Consider the following 21,809-nt stretch of genomic DNA (forward strand, 5'->3'; position numbering starts at 1 on the left):
TCACACAATGCATGCTGTACCATATCATTTCTATAATTTATATTGAGGAATATAAGTCATAGAAACTAGAAAACAAGCAAACTATGCAATGAAAACAGAATCTGTCAGAAACAGAACAGTCTGTAATGATCTGAACACTAACCATACTTCTGCTACTCAAAACATTATGAAATAAATTGGTGGACGTGAGGAATTTGTCTATTAATCTTCTGCAAAAAGAATCAGCACCAAAGCACTCTTCTGTAAAAAATGGCAGCTAATCTTGTGAGCGCAAAGTTTCTGTTTTTTACAGCAAGATCACATTAACTTTCACCCAAGTCTTCCCAAAGGTCTTACTTGGCACTTTATTGAAACAAAAGCAAAAAACATGATTACTACAGTATCTTAATCATGTAAACACACAAAAACAGTAAGGGTAAATATTGGGTTGTCTCCCAACAAGCGCTTTTCTTTAATGCCTTTTAGCTAAGCATGATGATTTCAATGATGCTCACATGAAAGATAAGACTTGAACATAAAGAGAGCATCATGAAGAATATGACTAGCACATTTAAACCTAACCCACTTCCTATTCCTAGGGATTTTGTGAGCACACAATTTATGGGAACAAGAATCAACTAGCATAGGAAGGAAAAACAAGTATAACTTCAAAACTTTAAGCACATAGAGAGAAAACTTGATATTATTGCACTCCTACAAGCATGTATTCCTCCCTCATAATAATTTTCAGTAGAATCATGAATGATTTCAACAATATAACCATCACATAAAGCATTCTTTTCATGATCTACAATCATAGAAATTTTTCTACTCTCCACATAAGCAAGGTTCTTCTCATTCGGAATAGCGGGATCACTAGTTCCTAGAGTTGACACTCTTCCAAACCCGCTTTAGATGATAGTATTATTCATACTCCAAAAGATATAAGTTAAGTTCATGGAGCTTTCTACAATTAATATAAACTAACCAATGTCCAAGCTCAAAATGTATAAGTGAAGCACACGAAGCATTCTATAAAACCATACTCAAAAGATTTAAGTGAAGCACAAAGAGCAATTCTATAAGATCATACTTAAAAGATATAAGTGAAGCACATGAAGCATTCTATAAATCAATGAAGGGCTATCTCATACTAGCATGGTTGATAAAGGAAGAACAAGAAAACAAAGGACACAAATCATGTGAACGAAACAAAAACCGAGGTATACCGATAATTATTGAAGAAGAAAGATGGGATGCCAACCGGGGCATCCCCAAGCTTAGATGCTTGAGTATCCTTAGAATATTTACTTGGGGTGCCTTGGGCATCCCCAAGCTTGATCTCTTGCCTCTCTTTATTCTTCTCACATTGGTAACTCCTCGTTCTTCGAACACTTCATCCACAAAAAACTTAACAAAAACCTTGTGAGATCCGTTAGTATAATAAAGCAAATCACTACCTTTAGGTACTTTTGCAAACTCATTCCAATTTCATATTAGAACTATATCTACTGTATTCCAACTTCGCCATGGTTCATACCCCCCCCCCCCGATACTACCCATAGATTCATCAAAATAAGCAAACAACACACGAAAAACAGAATCTGTCTAAAACAGGACAGTCTGTAGTAATCTGAAGGTTTAGTAAACTTATGTAACTCCAAAAATTATGAAATGCATTTTACAATTTGAACAATTTATACAGAATTAATTTGCAAAAATTTTAAGACCCATTTTACTTTCCACTAAAAAAATTAAAATCACGTGCTACAGCCAAAGATTCTGTTTTTGTTCTACACATAGTAAACAAGCACTCTAATCATTCTAAAACCAAAGCTTGGCACATTATTTTTATAATACAATGGATATAAATAAGGGGATAATTATTTACAGAGAAACTTCCATGTAAAATTATACATTGTTTCCGTAAGCATGAACACGAGTGCTCAAGGTCGACCCTCACTTCTTCAATGAATAACTTTCCAATCACTTCTCTTTTTGAAAAACTTTTTAGGCATGAGAGGGAAGTAATTTTTTTGTATTTTCATTCTTTTAATTTTTTTGTATGTTTCACCCACAACTAAACAGAAACAAAAAAGGAAAAACAAAATCTACTTAGTGAAGAAAGCAAACAAGCACACACGAGAATATCAACCCCACGCAATTGCTCCCCGGCAACGACGCCAGAAAAGAGCTTGATAATCCCCAAGTGCAAGGAATCATCGTAGCAATTTCCAAAGTTGTGATAGAGGCTAAGGTGTCCCGATGTTTCGATGAGATGGTGGCTATCGTTTTCTGTGGGATTCGACCTTGACGATCCGACTACGAACGTGCGAGACTTCGCGCCTTAGCAATCGCTAAACCAACTTCCGAGGGTTATTGACCACGCCGGAGCACGATCAACCTGACCACGAGGGTCTGTTTCCTGCGAGCAAACGAAGAACAAGCAAGAAACTGAGATTGCAATCGGGATATTGCGAATATAAGATGAAAGCTTTATTGATCAAGGTGGGGTTCTGTGACGTCTTGGTCTGGTCGTTGGACACAAACGAAGTACATGAAGTTGCAGCTATGACGAACTTTTAATCTAAACAAAACCCAAAGTCTAAACGATGCCCTAAGGGCTGTATATATGGAGGAAGAGGGGGGAATTTCGTGGCCCTTGAGGGTGGGGTCCGAAACCAACCCTAACTCTTGTTTCCCCACACATACGGACTCTAAAAATAGCCTATACTTAAGTATTTCGAAATTACATGGGCCTGGCCCATTAATAAGGTGACGCAGCACCTAGAATAGCCTATGGACGAATATTATGAAGTGGCATCTTGTATATTTCGTCCAAGGCTTCATGTACTCCTTATGGCGGCTTCAAAGTCCTGAAATCATCACTTGTAACTCCGTTCTTGATCCCCTTGCACATGCCATCAACTCCATGCGTGTTCTTGCTCCAATGTTCATCCTTCTCCAAGCTAGGCCCTTCATTTGTAAGCAAAACAAATGTATCCAATTTATGCAGCATCATAATCTCATGAACATTAGAATCATTACCAAGAAACGAAAGTACCTGGTAATTTAATTGGCGTGCGCGAGCTCTAGTAATTGGTCCAGTATATGTAGCAGTAGGGGCTGTGGGTGTAACAATGGTATTGATGTCCTCATCATCCTCCCCTTCTTGAAATGAAGTCATCCTCGACGGAAGCGCATCTTCCTCACCCAAATAAGGCTTCAAATCTGCAATGTTAAAAGTGGGACTAACCCCAAAATCTACAGGTAGCTCAAGTTTATATGCATTATCATTTATTTTCTCTAACACCTTAAAAGGACCATCAGCACGTGGCATTAGCTTTGATTTGCGCAGATTAGGAAATCTATCTTTACGCAAATGTAACCAAACAAGATCTCCAGGCGCAAATACAACATGTTTTCTACCCTTATCTCCAGCAAGTTTATATTTAGCATTCATACGCTCAATGTTTTCCTTAGTTAACTCATGCATTTTTAAAATCAATTCAGAACGTTCTTTAGCATCAAAATTAACCTTCTCTGAAGATGGAAGAGGCAACAAATCAATAGGTGCACGAGGTAGGAAACCATACACAATTTCAAAAGGGCACATCTTAGTAGTAGAATGCAATGAACGATTATAAGCAAATTCAATATGAGGCAAGCATTCTTCCCACATTTTCTTGTTATTCTTCAAAACAGCCCTAAGCATAGTAGACAATGTTCTATTGACTACTTCAGTTTGTCCATCAGTTTGGGGGTGACAAGTAGTACTAAAAAGCAGCTTAGTCCCCAACTTAGCCCATAAACACCTCCAAAAGTGGCTAAGAAATTTAGTATCACGATCTGAAACAATAGTATTTGGCACACCATGTAAGCAAATAATTTCACGAAAGAACAAATCAGCAACATTAACAGCATCATCGCTTTTATGACATGGTATAAAGTGTGCCATTTTTGAGAACCTATCCACGACAACAAATATGCTATCCCTCCCCTTCTTTGTTCGAGGTAAACCTAAAACAAAGTCCATAGATATATCCTCCCAAGGAACACTAGGTACAGGCAAAGGCATATATAAACCATGAGGATTGAGTCGTGACTTAGCTATTTGACATGTAGTGCAGCGAGCAACAAAACGCTCAACATCCCGTCTCATCTTTGGCCAAAAGAAATGTGTAGCAAGTATATCCTCCGTCTTCTTGACGCCAAAGTGTCCCATTAATCCTCCTCCATGCGCCTCCTGCAACAACAAAAGACGAACGGAGCTAGCTGGAATGCATAGCTTGTTAGCACGAAACACAAATCCATCATTAAGAACGAACTTGTTCCAAGTTCTCCCTTCCTTACAATTCTGCAATACATCTTTAAATTCAGCATCATGAACATATTGATCTTTGATGGTCTCCAAACCAAATATTTTAAAGTCAAGTTGTGAAAGCATAGTATAACGACGAGACAAGGCATCAGCAATAACATTTTCTTTACCCTTCTTGTGTTTAATGACATAAGGGAAAGTCTCAATGAATTCAACCCATTTAGCATGTCTACGGTTCAGTTTTGCTTGACTTTTAATGTGTTTCAAAGATTCATGATCAGAATGTATAACAAATTCCTTGGGCCATAAATAATGTTGCCATATTTCTAAGGTCCGAACAAGAGCATATAATTCTTTATCATAAGTAGAATAGTTCAGACTAGGCCCACTCAATTTTTCAGAAAAGTATGCAACAGGTTTTCCATCTTGTAATAACACACCTCCTAATCCAATTCCACTAGCGTCACATTCAAGCTCAAAAGTCTTATTGAAATTAGGAAGTTGGAGTAAAGGAGCATGTGTCAACTTATCTTTCAATACCGTGAAGGCTTCTTCCTGTGCGGTACCCCAAACAAAAGGCACATCCTTCTTTGTAAGCTTGTTGAGAGGTGCAGCAATGGTGCTGAAATCTCTCACAAAACGCCTATAGAAACCAGCGAGGCCAAGGAAACTCCTCACTTGTGTGACCGTTTTGGGCTGCGGCCAACTCTCAATAGCTTCAATCTTGGCTTTATCAACTTCAATTCCTTGTGGAGTAACAACATAGCCAAGAAAAGATACTCGGTCGGTGCAAAAGGTGCACTTTCCAAGGTTTCCAAACAAATGTGCATCACGTAGAGCAATAAAAACAGCACGTAAATGTTCCAAATGTTCCTCCAAAGATTTGCTATAAATCAATATGTCATCAAAGTAAACTACCACAAATCGTCCAATGAAAGCACGTAAAACTTCGTTCATTAACCTCATGAAAGTACTAGGTGCATTAGTTAACCCAAAAGGCATGACTAACCACTCATATAATCCAAACTTAGTTTTAAATGCCATTTTCCATTCATCTCCCAATTTCATACGAATTTGATGGTATCCACTACGCAAATCAACTTTGGAGAATATTGTAGAGCCACTCAATTCATCAAGCATATCATCTAACCTAGGAATAGGATGACGATAACGAATAGTAATATTATTAATGCCTCTACAATCAACGCACATACGCGACGTACCATCCTTTTTCGGCACTAAAATGATAGGAACAGCACAAGGACTAAGGGATTCGCGTATATAACCTTTGTCGAGCAGTTCTTGTACTTGACGCATAATCTCCTTCGTCTCCTCTGGATTGGTACGGTATGGTGCACGGTTGGGTAGCGAAGCACCGGGAATTAAGTCAATTTGATGCTCAATCCCTCGAATAGGTGGTAATCCCGGTGGCACGTCTTGTGGAAAGACGTCAGCGAACTCCTGTAAAATGTTAGTGACAGCAGGGGGCAAAGAGGAAGGCACGTCCTCGAATGAAAATAATGCCTCTTTGCACACAAAAGCATAGCAAACAAATTTGCTAAAATCTAGCTCATCAATATCAGATTTGGTGGCAGTAAACATGCACTTTTCAATTTTATTTCAGAAACAACAGTAGATGGTTTATTATTAGGCTTCATTTGGTGCTCAAATTCTTTTGCCACAATCTGATTTTCACTCTTATTTGTCTCCTGTTTTGCTTTATTATCTCTATTAATATCATCTTTCAAAATGGAATCAGGAGTCATAGGAAGCAAAGTAATATTTTTATCGTTATGAACAAGAGTATACTGATTGTTTGTACCATGGTGTACAGAATTTTTATCAAATTGCCATGGTCTACCAAGTAATAAGGAACATGCTTGCATAGGTACCACATCACAATCAACATAATCAGCATATGTAGAGATACTAAAATGCACACGAACAGTACGTGTTACCTTAATCTTGCCGCTGTTGTTGAACCATTGGATGTAGTAAGGATGTGGATGTGGTCTTGTGGTGAGAGATAGCTTCTCCACCATCTCCATGCTAGCCAAGTTATTGCAGCTCCCTCCATCTATGATCACGCGGACAGAACGTTCCTTCACAACTCCCTTTGTATGGAACAAATTATGCCTCTGATTTTGCTCAGCTTGTGTAACCTGCACACTCAAAACACGTTGAGCAACTAAACATTCATACCTTTCAGCATCTTCAGGAGCCATGTATTGCGTCTCATGATCAGAATCGTCTCCACCGTGTTCGTCACGTGTAATAAGAGCCAAAGTCTCCTCATCATAGTCACTAGCGGACTCATACCCACCATCCTCAGTAACAGTCATCACACGCTTAGATGGGCATTCTCTCGCATAATGACCTCCACCCTTGCAACGTCGACAAATAATATCATGTGTTTGCCCTGTTGATGCCATGGATGAAGAAGAGCTCTTTGCAGGCCCAGAAGGTGTGCTCTTGGCAGATAGTGGTGATTGTGCCTACTTTATTGTATCACGGTTGGAGGTGGCAGCCGACGGAGGCGCCGGTGTAGCAGAACGTGTGGAAGTAGATGATGCACGTGGTGTCCATGATGAAGGTCGACCTGCAGAAAAGTTAGTCCGCGCCAATGCCTGTCGATCCTGCACTTCACGTTCAGCTTTACAAGCAAGATGGAATAAACGAGTGATATTAGTATACTCCTTATACTCTAGAATCGTCTGAATCTCTCTATTTAATCCACCCATAAAACGTGCAAGCATAGCTTCATTCTCCTCAACAATACCACATCTAATCATGCCAGTTTGTAATTCCTGATAATATTCTTCTACAGAATTTTTTCCCTGTCTTAAGCGCTGCAATTTTTGAAGTAATTCACGTTGATAATATGGTGGAACCCAACGAGTACGCATAGCAGTTTTCAAAGTAGCCCAAGTAGCCGGAATAGGATATAATCTACAATGCTCAGACCACCAAACACATGCAAAACTAGTGAAAGCACAAACAGCAGCAGGAACACGTCTCTCCTCGGGATATTGTAAACATGTAAATCGTTGTTCAGTTTCTAACTCCCAAGTAAGATATATATCAGGAACATATCAACCCTCAAATGGTGGAATATTCAATTTTAGTTTAGGGAGATGGTCATGATCTCGTACCTGAGGGTGAGCCCTACCATTGCCATTATTTGCATGTGGACGACCTGGTGGTTGCTGTGCTGGTGGTGGCACGTAGTTCTGATTTTGATCAACTTCATCCTCATAATCTCACACATAATCATCCTCCTCCACATCAGCAGTAGGAGCCACAGAAGTATCAACAGCAGCACCAGCAGTTTGGCCCAACTGAAGAGGGACACGGCTCGCTCAGTGGAGGGCTGTTTCCCGACGTGGAGGTAGTCGGTGTTGTTGCTGTTGTTGCAGAGGTGCGGCAGGAGCAGCCGGTGGTGGTGGTGGAAAACACGAAAGCAATTCAGCAAACTTGTTATCGAGCTTTGTTTCAAACGTCTTCTCCATGCCATCTATCTTCTCCATGGCCTCTTCAAATCTGTTTATCACATCTTGCACCTGTCCATTCATCATTTGCTGAAACGTATCATGAAGCTCCTTGTTCGTCAAGTTCTCCCAGTCAGTCTCGTTGGCTTGTGATCCTGGCATGGTTAGCAGCAATAGAAACACACAAGAATATGATCCTACAGACTACTAACAAGTGGTGGTGGTAGCGGGTGTCACAAATCCGTCAAGCAAATCTCAAATTCTTACCAGTTCTTACCCAGCAGCAGGCAGTGATCGGCAACCGTTGTAGTCAAAACTCTCAAAAGCTTGGATAGAGCGATTGCCAGGGAGAGTCAAACACACGACGTAGATGTATGTGGAGCTGGGAAGGCTTATAGTATGGTAGCAAAAAGGGTCAGCAATAATCAATTCAGAGATGCAAAGTTGAATAAACGCTCAACGACGGTACTGTGCTGGTCCTAGGCTAGACCGTGCTAGAGACGCGAGCCTAGAACACTAACAAAATCACGGCGCTGCACGTAAATAAGGGAAAAGCACACTCTGGAACTCTCTTTTTTCGCTCTTTTTTTGCGCTCCTTTTTTTGCGCTCCTCTTTTTTTGCGAAAAATCACTATAATGGCGAGTGTCTCAAAACTCTTCCCTCATCAAACTGATAGGATGGGCACGAAATTTTTTTTCACTTTTTTTCGGAAATCAGGGCAGCGACGACGAAAAAGTGCGACAAAAAATCACTATGATGGCACGTGGCTCAAAAGACTCAGAAAAGCCTAAAAATAGGATAGGGAAAAAAATTTGCCCGCAAAAATTTTGGCCTAAAAAACTGCCCGGGGGTCTCCAGACTCTTTCTTTTTTTTCTGAGACCTACGCAGGCAAGGAAAAACGAATCAGAATTTAGATTGATCTTCAAGAACAAACCTAATATGAGAAGAACTCGGATTGGTGGTGGATATATGGTTGTGGTATATGGCAGTGGTGGTGGTATATGGTAGCGGTGGTGGTATATGAATACAGATTGGTGGTGGTATATGGATACGGATTGGTGGTGGTATATGGATATGGATTCAGAGCGGTGGCGGATAAGCAAAAGTGGTAGATGGGCGATGATGATGGTGCGGCGGCGGCGTGACAACTTATGACCAGAACTCGAAACTCTAAAAGACTAGACTCTAAGACCAGCAACTTGACACGACGATGCAACCGCAAATTCAACAAAGCAAAAACTCTAAAAAGATTATGCAAAGGCTCAGATTGGTTCGGATATGATGAACTAACCCTAATTATTTTTTTCTGGCTTTTTCGTGGACTGCAGGTATGAAGAACAGACTCGATCTAATCTACAAAAAACTGTAAAATCTCACCGAGCAACCTGGAAACCTGATACCACTTGATAGAGGCTAAGGTGTCCCGATGTTTCGATGAGATGGTGGCTATCGTTTTCTGTGGGAGTCGACCTTGACGATCCGACTACGAACGTGCGAGACGTCGCGCCTTAGCAATCGCTAAACCAACTTCCGAGGGTTATTGACCACGCCGGAGCACGATCAACCTGACCACGAGGGTCTGTTTCCTGCGAGCAAACGAAGAACAAGCAAGAAACTGAGATTGCAATCGGGATATTGCGAATATAAGATGAAAGCTTTATTGATCAAGGTGGGGTTCTGTGACGTCTTGGTCTGGTCGTTGGACACAAACGAAGTACGCGAAGTTGCAGCTATGACGAACTTTTAATCTAAACAAAACCCAAAGTCTAAACGACACCCTAAGGGCTGTATATATGGAGGAAGAGGGGGGAATTTCGTGGCCCTTGAGGGTGGGGTCCGAAACCAACCCTAACTCTTGTTTCCCCACATATACGGACTCTAAAAATAGCCTATACTTAAGTATTTCGAAATTACATGGGCCGGGCCCATTAATAAGGTGACGCAGCACCTAGAATAGCCTATGGACGAATATTATAAAGTGGCATCTTGTATATTTCGTCCAAGGCTTCATGTACTCCTTATGGCGGCTTCAAAGTCCTGAAATCATCACTTGTAACTCCGTTCTTGATCCCCTTGCGCATGCCATCAACTCCATGCGTGTTCTTGCTCCAATGTTCATCCTTCTCCAAGCTAGGCCCTTCATTTGTAAGCAAAACAAATGTATCCAATTTAGGCAGCATCATAATCTCATGAACATTAGAATCATTACCAAGAAACGAAAGTACCTAGTAATTTAATTGGCGTGCGCGAGCTCTAGTAATTGGTCCAGTATATGTAACAGTATGGGCTGTGGGTGTAACAATGGTATTGATGTCCTCATCAAGTTGGAAGTGATAAGTATGGAGTGTCGAACCCACAAGGATCTAAAGGTAAGATCAATATTATCTCAAGCCCTATCTGCCACTGATATGACTCTACGTACACCGAATGTTTGCTTCCAACTAGCAATGAGAAATAAAACTATGTTGTGGGTATGAAGTGGATAACTTTGCATGATATCGGAGAGCTAAAATATGAAAGTAGGCTCTGTTATCATAAAGTTAGAATATATTACTAAATATTATAAATAGCGAGTGTGGAATAATGGTGGATCGGTGTGCGGAATTGTCCTAGGCAATCGTTAACAAGACCGGTAATCACTATTGCAGTTTCATATGAGGGAGAGGCATAAGCTAACATACTTTCTCTACTTGGATCATATGCACTTATGATTGGAACTCTAGCAAGCATCCACAACTACTAAAGACCATTAAGGTAAAACCCAACCATAGCATTAAAGCATCAAGTCCTCTTTATCCCATATGCAACAACCCCCTTACTCGGGTTTGTGTTTTAGTCACTCACGCAACCCACTATAAGCGAATCATAAACGTATTGCAACACCCTACAGTGGGAATCCCTCATTCTTGCGCGACACGGAGGGCACCATAGGACAGCATCAAAGTAAAACATACAACTCATACCAATCTAGATCATCAATCAACCCAAAGACAAAAGATATCTACTCAAAACATCATAGGATGGCAACACATCATTGGATCATAATATGTGGCATAAAGCACCATGTTCAAGTAGGGATTACAGCAGGGTGCAGGAGAGTGGACCGCGTAAAAGAGATGAGGGTGATGATGATGATGGTGATGTTGATGAAGACGATCACCGCGGCGATGATTCCCCTCCCGATGGCACTCCGGTGCCACCGAGAGAGAGGAGGAGAGGTTCTCCCCCTTGTGCTTCCTCCTCCATGGCCCCCCTAGATGGGGAGAGGTTCTCCCTCTGGTCCTTGGCCTTCATGGTGATGATGGCCCCTCCGGGATCCTCCTCCATGCCCTCCGGTGATGACACCCCCCTCCGGCAGGGTGCCAGAGAGGGCCTAGATTGGTTTTTGGTGGCTACGGAGGCTTCTGGCAGCGGAACTCCCGATCTAGGTTAATTTTCCAAGGTTTCTGTATTTATAGGAATTTTTGGCGTCGGTCTCACGTCAAGGAGGTGCCCGAGGCATCCACGAGGCAGGACCACACGCCTGGGGGGGCCACCCTCGTGGACGCCCTGGGACTCTCCTAGCCCAACTCTTTTACTCCAGGGTCTTCTTTTGGTCCATAAAAAATCGTCAAAATTTGGCACGTCAATTGGACACCGTTTGATATTCCTTTTCTGTAAAACTCAAAAACAAGGAAAAATTAGAAACTGGCACTGGGCACTAGGTGAATAGGTTAGTCCCAAAAATCATATAAAATAGCATATAAATGCATATCAAACATCCAAGGTTGATAATATAATAGCATGAATACTTCATAAATTATAGATACGTTGGAGACGTATCAAGGAGCACCACACCCTGATGGGTATGGTGGTAGGGAAGGTTTAGTCTGCCAAGAGCGGACTGAACGAAGCTTTTACCAGCCTGCTGATAGTCTTTGAGGTATGCAAAGTAATGCTCTAAACGCTTTTTCATATGTATACATAGGAATATGCATGTATAAAGATAGTAGCCCCTGAGGCTCTGTCCGGTGGGAAAGAAACTGGATAGAGGATCCATATAAAATTTGGGAAAGCTAACATACTTTTTTGTTATTGTAACAGGCTTCCCTATTGGCGGCTACCGCCCAGGACGCTGAAGTTTCTAAGCTCAATCAGAAGCTTCGGGTAGCCGATGAGGAGATCGACTGCATTGGGCAAAGATGAAGGCCATTGACATGGCGACCGCAGGTCCACCCGAAGGCAAGGACCACCGCAAGCCGGAGAGATACTTTGAAGACGTGCTAGCAGGGGCCCGAGAAGTACAGGGCCAGTGCTCTAAGGACGTGATATTTGAGTAGATCTGTGCGGTTTGTAAAAACTATGTTATGATCCTTGCTTGTAATATATTCATGATTTTTATCTTTAAGCGATTTTCCTCCTCTGCGGCCATTTTAATTTTGAAAGTTGCCAGTCGTCGACTTCAGCCCCCACATAGATGCTACGGGGGTGTTTGAAGTAGCGCGTGACCATACTTTATCCAACGTCTTGGCCCGTGAAGGGGGTGTCCGCGAGGTGAACTAGGCAATCAGACTATGCGGCTTTATTACTTTCACTTAGCCATAGGAGTTTTACTGTGGGGCTAAGTACTAGCCCCTGGTGCGTGTGCGGAAATATAGATTATGTGCCCTTACAACGTGGCTGGGCAAAGACCAGCCCCTCGTATAACACGGGATAAATCACTAGAGATTTGTAGTATAAGTCTAAGTCGCCGAATCGCTGACCAGCTCTCGCATTATCATGACAGTTAGTTTTTGGCTTTCTCCACTGAGGTATTTGACCGGACGAACCGGAAATACAATCGCAGTAGTTCTCCCTTTACTACCTTAGCCGAACGTAAGGTGGTAAGCACAGGAGCCGGGCAACCCAACTATAGACGAAAGGCATGTGTCGGTGTCAAAACCGGCGGATCTCGGGTAGGGGGTCCCGAACTGTGCGTCTAAGGCGGATGGTAACAGGAAGCAGGGGACACAATGTTTTACCCAGGTTCGGGCCCTCTTGATGGAGGTAAAACCCTACGTCCTGCTTGATTTATTCTTGATGATATGAGTATTACAAGAGTTGATCTACCACGAGATCGGAGAGGCTAAACCCTAGAAGCTAGCCTATGGTATGATTGTCTGTTGTCCTACGGACTAAAACCCTCCGGTTTATATAAACACCAGAGGGGGATAGGGTTACACAAGGTCGGTTACAAATGAGGAGATATACATATCCGTATTGTCTAGCTTGCCTTCCACGCCAAGTAGAGTCCCATCCGGACACGAGACGAAGTCTTCAATCTTGTATCTTCATAGTCTAACAGTCCGGCCAAAGGATATAGTCCGGCTGTTCGGAGACCCCCTAATCCAGGACTCCCTCAGTAGCCCCTGAACCAGGCTTCAATGACGACGAGTCCGGCGCGCAGTATTGTCTTCGGCATTGCAAGGCGGGTTCCTCCTCCGAATACACCACGGAAGAATTTGAATACAAGGATAGTGTCCGACCCTGTAAAATAAGTTCCACATACCACCGTAGAGAGAATAATATTTCCACAAATCTAATCTGCTGATACGTGTTGGCAACATGACATTATGCCATGGCCCGGTGATTATTCGAACCGTTTCCTTCAACTAGCCCCGCACATAACGCGAGGCAGTTTTTTGACACGTCTTGTCAAAGCAGAGATCGTGTCCGCCTTATTACGGGATTCTCATCAATACGGGCATGGGTAACCCAACCGCGCCATCGATTACGGCGCTTGGGGGATAAGCGAGTTTTACCAGGCTAGTGGGGGCGCATAGTTTCGGCCGCCCTTATAAAGGGACAAGGTTTAACCTTTTTCTACCCACGCCTTCTTCCTCCTTACTCATCCTCTCTTGCGCACTCGAGCTCCAACGCCCAAGCCCACATCCTTCCCCTCAACCTTCTACAATCATGTCCGGAGCGGGAGGCAAATGGATGGCTTCCTCCGTTACGGAGGGACACATCCAGAAGTTGCGCGGAGCTGGATACTTGGCCGTGAATATCGCGCATCGGCTGCCCGCTGCGGGGCAAATCGTTCCTACCCCTGAACCTCACGAGAGGGTAGTCTTCCTCCACCACTTCCTCCATGGACTGGGGTTTCCCCTCCATCCATTCGTCCGTGGTCTCATGTTCTACTACGGGCTGGACTTCCATGATCTGGCCCCGAACTTCGTCCTCAACATTTCGGCGTTCATCATCGTGTGTGAGGCTTTCCTCCGCATCCGGCCCCACTTTGGCCTGTTGAGGGAGTCCTGGATTAGGGGGTGTCTGGGTAGTCGGACTATACCTTCAGCCGGACTCCAGGACTATGAAGATACAAGATTGAAGACTTCGTCCCGTGTTCGGATGGGACTTTCCTTGGCGTGGAAGGCAAGCTTGGCGATGCGGATATTTAGATCTCCTACTATTGTAACCGACTTTGTGTAACCCTAACCCTCTCCGGTGTCTATATAAACCGGAGGGTTTTAGTCCGTAGGACAACTTCATCATACAACAATCATACCATAGGCTAGCTTCTAGGGTTTAGCCTCCTTGATCTCGTGGTAGATCTACTCTTGTACTACCCATATCATCAATATTAATCAAGCAGGACGTAGGGTTTTACCTCCATCAAGAGGGCCCGAACCTGGGTAAAACATCGTGTTCCTTGCCTCCTGTTACCACCCGGCATAGACGCACAGTTCGGGACCCCCTACCCGAGATCCGCCGGTTTTGACACCGACATTGGTGGTTTCATTGAGAGTTCCTCTGTGCCGTCGCAATCAGGAAGGATGCCTCTTCCCGTCTTTAAAGACGGCGCCGTTACTAAGGGAGCCTTGGCTGCCGGCCAAACTCTCCGGCTAGGCGGTTTTCTCATGACCGCCTGTTCGGCCATTGCGCCGATGGTGACCTCTCGGGTCATCAAAAGCAATCTTCACGTCAGCTCGGAACTCGTCGAGCAGTTAGATCCAATGGAGCTCTCTTCCATAAACGAGCTCTTGGATCGCATCACCACCTTGGGGGTCACTACGGATTATGACCAGGTTGGGCTTAAACCCGATCTAAGAGAAATTAATTCTCCCCAAGTCACCCATCACGTTGCCGTGGTAGAGGCACAGTGCGGCGACTCTTCATCTATCTTAAGGACTAGCTACGTCCGGATTCCCGATCCCTCCAAGCCGGATACCCGCGGAGGGGAGGATGTAAGTCAAGACCTAAACTTATAATCAGGCAACGGGCTAGATTCACTGGACAACATCCAAGAATCCAAACTTCAGAGTTCGGAAACTCCTTGGCCTCTAAGTCTTAGATTGGGTGAAGTTCCGGATTTAATACCACCCACCCACCCGAACATAAGCGATCTATCCCAAATCAGGCAAAAGCCCGAAGAAACAGTACATCATTACTGGGCAAGGTTCCTCCTGGTTATGAATAGGATAAAGGACTGCCGCGAGGAAGACACAATCTCAATCTTCTACAATAATTGCACGGACAAGGGAATCCTCAACGCCACAGGTCATCGTGATCTTACACGCTTCGCTGACTTGGCAACCATAGTACAAAAGTACTATGCGATGGAAAGCGCCCGGAAAACCGAAAATAAATTTTGGGACAATCCGGCCCTGAATAGAAACCTCGTCCGAAATAAAAGGGTGCATCATCATCAGACACCCGGGTTAAAAACCAAAAAACCAAAACCCTCTACAGGGCATGGAACCGTACTGGAGGGATGGCTTAATGGACCCTATAAAATTCATAGTACAGAGGACGCCACACCAACTCATAGCCTTAGAGCATGTTGGATACTCCGGTAGGTGGCCAAAAGGGGCGAAGATCTCCTAATTCCGGAGGCCGCAGAAAGCCCCCTCAGGGACTCCAGTACAGTCTTAACAGTTTTTGAGACTTTCGCATCAAATAATATGCGAAAAAGAACACTCCGCAGCCTCGCCGAAGTCTATCAAGTAGCAACAATAAACCCATGGAGTGACACAGCTATTACTTTTAATGCCAATGATGAACCTAAATTCCGAACAGCTCGAGCACCAGCCGCATTGGTACTCAGTCCTATAGTGGAAGGCTTTCACCTCACCAAGGTACTCATGGACGGAGGCAGTGGATTGAACCTCATTTATGAGGAAACCCTTCAAAAATGGAAATAGACTGGAACCGCATTGAGCGAAGCAGCACAACCTTTAGAGGAATAATCCCCAGTCGAGAAGCGCGCTGTGCAGGAAAAATCACACTAGATGTGGTGTTCGGCACACCGGATAATTATAGGTCCGAAGAGGTCACATTCCAAGTGGCCCCGTTCAGTAGCGGATACCACGCTCTGCTGGGGCGGGAAGCGTTTACAATCTTCCAAGCAATACCCCATTACGGGTACATGAAGCTCAAGATGCCCGGGCCAAACGGAATCATCACTCTCGCTAGTGATCCGGACATAGCACTCCCCACCGAAAACAAGACAGCCGCATTGGCCCTTGAGGCACTGTCCAAAGCCCTAGCGGCTGAGGAACTGACTACGCTGTGCTCCACGGTAAACAGGGACGATGTGATACTCGATAGAAGATCCAAGTCCACCTCTTTTAAACCAGCGGATGAAATAGTCAAATTCCAGGTCCACCCAACGGACCCCAATAAAACAGCTTCCATCGGGGCACGATTAAACCCCGATGTAGACGCTGCACTGCGAGAATTCCTACGGGAGAACTGGGACATTTTTGCTTGGCACCCTTCAGACATGCCAGGAATCCCACGCAGGCTGGCCGAACACAGCTTAAATATCCTAAAAGGATTCAAACCTTTCAAACAAGCCCTTCGGCGTTTCTCTGAGCCCAAGAGACACGCAATGGGAGAGGAGCTAGCCAAACTATTGGAGGCCGGATTCATCAAAGATATAAAACATCCGGACTGGCTATCAAACTTGGTGATGGTACCAAAGAAGGACAAATCCTGGCGCCTGTGCGTTGACTTCAAAGACCTTAACAAGGCTTGCCCAAAGGATCCCTTCCCCCTCCCCCGCATCGATCAAATTATCGACGCCACTGCAGGTCACACTTTCGTTGTGCTTGCTCGACGCATACTCCGGTTACCATCAAATCAAGATGGCCGAGTCATACCAAGCCGCAACAGCATTCATCACCCCATACGGCCCATTCTGCTTCAACACAATGCCTTTCGGGCTCAAAAACATCGGCGCAACATATCAGCGCATGATTTAGACATGTCTGGCAAACCAGATCGGCAAAACAGTAGAGGCATACGTGGATGATGTGGTCATAAAAACAAGACATGTTGAATCTCTAGTAGACGACTTGAGGCTTACATTTGACAACCTCCGAGCATATGACATCAAGCTAAATCCGGAAAAATGCGTTTTCAGAGTTCCAGCCGGAAAGCTCTTGGGCTTCATTGTATCCGGTAGAGGAATCGAAGCAAATCCAGCCAAGATCCGAGCTTTGTCACAATTGGATATCCCAAAGGACCTCAAACAAATACAAAAATTAACCGGATGCGTGGCGGCTCTAAGCCGCTTTATCTCCCGGTTGGGAGAAAAGGCGCTACCCCTCTATCGCCTCCTTCAGCGCACCGAACACTTCGAGTGGACGGATGCCGCCACGGCCGGACTCGAGGAAATAAAAGCCATATTGGCAACAAACCCCGTCCTGGCTGCGCCAAACATCGGTGAACCAATGCTATTGTACATTGCAGCAACCCATCAAGTTGTCAGCGCAGTACTCGTCGTCGAACGGGAAACGGACGGACACAAATTCCCCCTTCAAAAGCCGGTTTACTTTGTGTCCACTGTCCTCACCCCATGAAAATCACGGTACCCACATTATCAAAAGATTGCATATGCGGTATTCATGGCATCCCGGAAGCTACGACACTACTTTCAAGAGTGTTCAATCACAGTAGCATCGGAAGTACCACTCAATGATATTATAAACAACCGTGATGCAACGGGCCGGATTGCAAAATGGGCCATCGAGCTCCTCCCGTTCGACATAACTTATAGGCCATGGCGAGCTATCAAGTCGCAAGTTTTGGCCGACTTCGTCGTAGAATGGACGGAGGCCGAAATCCCTAAAGAGTACGGCACATATTCAAACTGGATCATGTAGTTAGACGGTTCCAAAATGTTGGCCGGACTTGGGGCCGGCGTCGTTTTGACGTCCCCCACAGGAGACACAGTTCAATATGTACTCCAGATTATGTACACGGACTCCAACAATGCAGTCGAATACGAGGCCCTTTTACATGGTCTCCGGATGGCAGTATCCATGGGCATTCAGTGCCTAGAGGTGCGCGGGGATTCGAACCTCGCGATATCCCAAATAAATGGAGACTTCGATGCCAAGGATCCAAAAATGGCAGCTTACCGCAACGCCGTCCTCAAAATGTCAGCTCGGTTTGAGGGGCTCGAATTTCACCATATAGCCCGAGAAAACAATCAGGCGGCAGACGTCCTGGCACGCATCGGCGCAAAACGCGATGCGGTCCCCCCCAACATCTTCCTGGAAAGGCTGTTCAAGCCATCCGTAGTATGGGAAGGGGAACATGGCAATATTAGCCCGGACACAACCGCACTGTCCGACGCCGAACAATCTGACATAATCGGAGGCTCTGCCAATGAAATCACAACCTCAGCCCACGTACTAATGGCCGTTATCGCCTCGTGGACAGAACCATTCCTAGCCTACCTTACTAGGCAGGAACTCCCAGAGGACCAAAACGAGGCACGCTGTATAGTGCGGCGATCTAAAGCCTATAAAGTCCATGAGGGAGAACTTTATAAGAAAAGCACTACCGGAGTCCTTCAAAGGTGCATCTCCGAAGAGGAAGGGCGGAACCTGCTGGCTGAAATTCATGCCGGACTCGGTGGCCATCACGCCGCAGCCCGGTCCCTTGTAAGCAAGGCTTTCCGTACAGGCTTTTATTGGCCGACTGCCCAGGCGGACGCTCAGGACTTGGTCCAACGAAGCGCCGGTTGCCAGCTTTTTGCAAACCAAAGCCATATGCCACCCATCGCCATCCAAACTATCCCCATCACTTGGCCTTTCGCGGTCTGGGGGCTTGACATGGTGGGACCCCTTAAAGGCGGAACCCACAAGAAAAAATACTTACTGGTCATGGTGGATAAGTTCACCAAATGGATAGAAGCCAAGCCTGTTAAGACGGCCGAATCCGGACCGGTGATAGACTTTATATCCGGGGTCGTACACCATTATGGCGTCCCCCACAGCATCATCACTGATAACGGCACGAACTTTACGACCGATGAGGTAAAACTCTGGTGCAAAAACATGGGCATCAAGCTCGATTATGCTTCCGTCTATCACCCACAAACTAACGGTCAGGTCGAACGTGCAAATGGTCTCATCATGAGCGGCATCAAACCCAGATTAGTGCGGTCCCTCAAGGAATCTAACACGCACTGGGTAGAGGAGCTCGACTCCGTACTTTGGGGGCTGCGGACCACGCCGAATCGCACCACCGGATACACACCATTTTTTATGGTGTACGGCGCAGAGGCAGTCTTGCCCTGCGACATAATTCATGACTCACCTCCAGTGCGCATGTACGAAGAAAGGGAAGCCGAGCTCGATCGGTAGGACAGTTTGGACACCTTAGAGGAGGAGCGCGACGTGGCAAAAGCCCGTTCCGCATTCTATCAACAGCAGGCTCGAAGATATCAAAGCAGAGAAGTGCGGGACAAAAACTACAACGTTGGCGAATTAGTTCTACGCCTGCCGGACCAGAAAAAGGACAAGCTAAAGCCCAAGTGGGAAGGTCCCTTCATAATCGACCAAGTCCTGAGTGGTGGAGCATACCGCCTGTGAGATGCATCGGATAACCGACTCGAGCCGAACCCATGGAACGCAGCCCGTCTCCGAAGATTCTATGCCTAGCGCCGGACTCTGTGTTTTTCTCCTTCCTCTGTCCATTTTTTACATTTTCTGTCTTACATTTCTCTCCTTCCCCCCTTTTCTTTTATAGCCCTTAAAGGCTCCTCAAGTGACGTGCTACTCGCGCTCATTAAACCTGGGGGCTTCTTTAACAGAAGCTTATTTATATGGGCTTCATGCCCACCACATGTGTCAAACTTCCGCATGTACCTTTTCTTCACCATTATATGCATCGATATGACTTAAGTTTTGGCCAAGCTGGGTTGCCTGGCTCCTGTGCTTACCCCTACGTTCCCGATTGTTCGGCTAGGTGGTAAAGGGAGCACCTCTGCGATTGTTACTGCCGGATCAGCCGGATGTGTACCTCAGACTGGGTGAAGCCGAAAGCTAGCGTTCTTAAGGGAATATTCGGTCGGTGAACTAAAAGATGACCTTTTTTACTTATTTATATATATGCCCCTAGATGATTTTCCTGCATTTGCAGTCCGGACATGCACTTTAGGGCATGCCTCCCAGAGAAAGGAACCCCTAACGGAACTATTCTCTCTGGAAGATGTTTCTTACTAACCATGTAATATAACATAACTAGTTGGGCACTTGTCTGATAAAGCACTAATGACCCCTACGCCTGGTCTCCATGCATACCCCGGTTTTTACATAACCGGTAGGGTATTCGGACACACTCCGGACCGTCAGGTCCTGAGGTTGAAGCGAAAAGGTCGGCAACGACAAACGATCTACAATCCGGCTAGAAGGCATTACACATGTCAATTAAAAATTACATAGTCACTCTGACTGATTGTATTCCTCTTCAATACCATCTAACAGGCAGTCTAACTTACAGTCCTGCTGGGAATACTTGGCGGCCAATTCTACTTGGCCGTACACTAAGCTTACAGGGATCTCCTTCCCGTCAGGCCCCACAGGTCCGACCTCGGCCATGTGGTTTGGGTCAGACTTCGTGTACCGCGTCTTCACCATGGCCCAGGCCTCCCTAGCGCCTTGTTGGCAGGCTGATATCTTCCACAACCGGAAGCGCCACCGAGCTCCCTTAAGCTTCTCCGAAAGCTCTCCAAGGCCCTCGGGCATGGAGTGGGAAGGCCATAAGGCTTGGGCAACGCCTCGCATCGCCTGCCGAACTCGCTCGTGCAGTTGCGAGAGCTCGGGAAGAAGGTCACCCGTAGAACCGGGCATCTCCTCTGCAGGACGACCCGCTAGCATACCTACAGACATTACTCTGTTAGTCGACTTCCTCGCCGAACTCTTCTATTCCAAAGATTCACTTAAGCACTTACTAAATATGCCGCATCGAAACCGTTGATTCTCCTTAGTGGAGTCCGACAGCTGGCCACAAACATCTATAAGTTCAACGTCCAGCTTGGTGTTGGCATCCTGAAGATCATTCTTCTCCTGCCTCACCCTTGTCAGCATACTCTCACCGGCCTTTAGCCTGCGTAAGAGTTGTTGCCTCTCCAGATCCATACCGGCGCCATCTGCAATATGATTTGCTAGATTTACACCCACGCCACACTTCGCAAGATACTAATCTTTCGAAGTGTATCTTACCAGAGGGGGTCTCTTTGGGCTCCCCTGCCGCGGCTAGTGCGGCCTCTAGTTGGGCTTTGCACTCTTCCAGCTCCTGGGACAGTACGGTATTCTTCTCTGTGAGAACCTGCATAACAAATGATCCTTAAATCAGTTACTCTAACTGTTTCAAGTCTCGGGGGCTACTAGTATATATATATATATATATATATATATATATATATATTTACCAAAAAAATTCTTACACGTATGTCTTTTACATATTGCTCCGTGGCTCTGGCTAAACCATTTTGAGCGGCACGGAGGTACGCATCTCCCGAATTGAAGGCATCTAATGCCTCTTGGGAGAAACAAGCGTCGCGAAGAACTGTCCGGCGACGCCTGTGGTTCATGGCACTCTCCACCTCGGAATTGGTGGCAGACAGCCTGTCCGCATCCTCTGTCGGAGGAGCGTCTGGTGCACGCCTTGTGTTTGTTTCTGCTTCCGGGCCAGGCGTTGGAGCCTGGCTGGTGGAGGCGCGATTGGCAACCTCTCCGGATGTCGTCCGGAGAGGTCTCTTCG

This window comes from Triticum urartu, chromosome 3A (assembly GCF_056163025.1).
Source record: "Triticum urartu cultivar PI428250 chromosome 3A, HENAU_Tu73, whole genome shotgun sequence".
Lineage (NCBI taxonomy): Eukaryota > Viridiplantae > Streptophyta > Magnoliopsida > Poales > Poaceae > Triticum > Triticum urartu.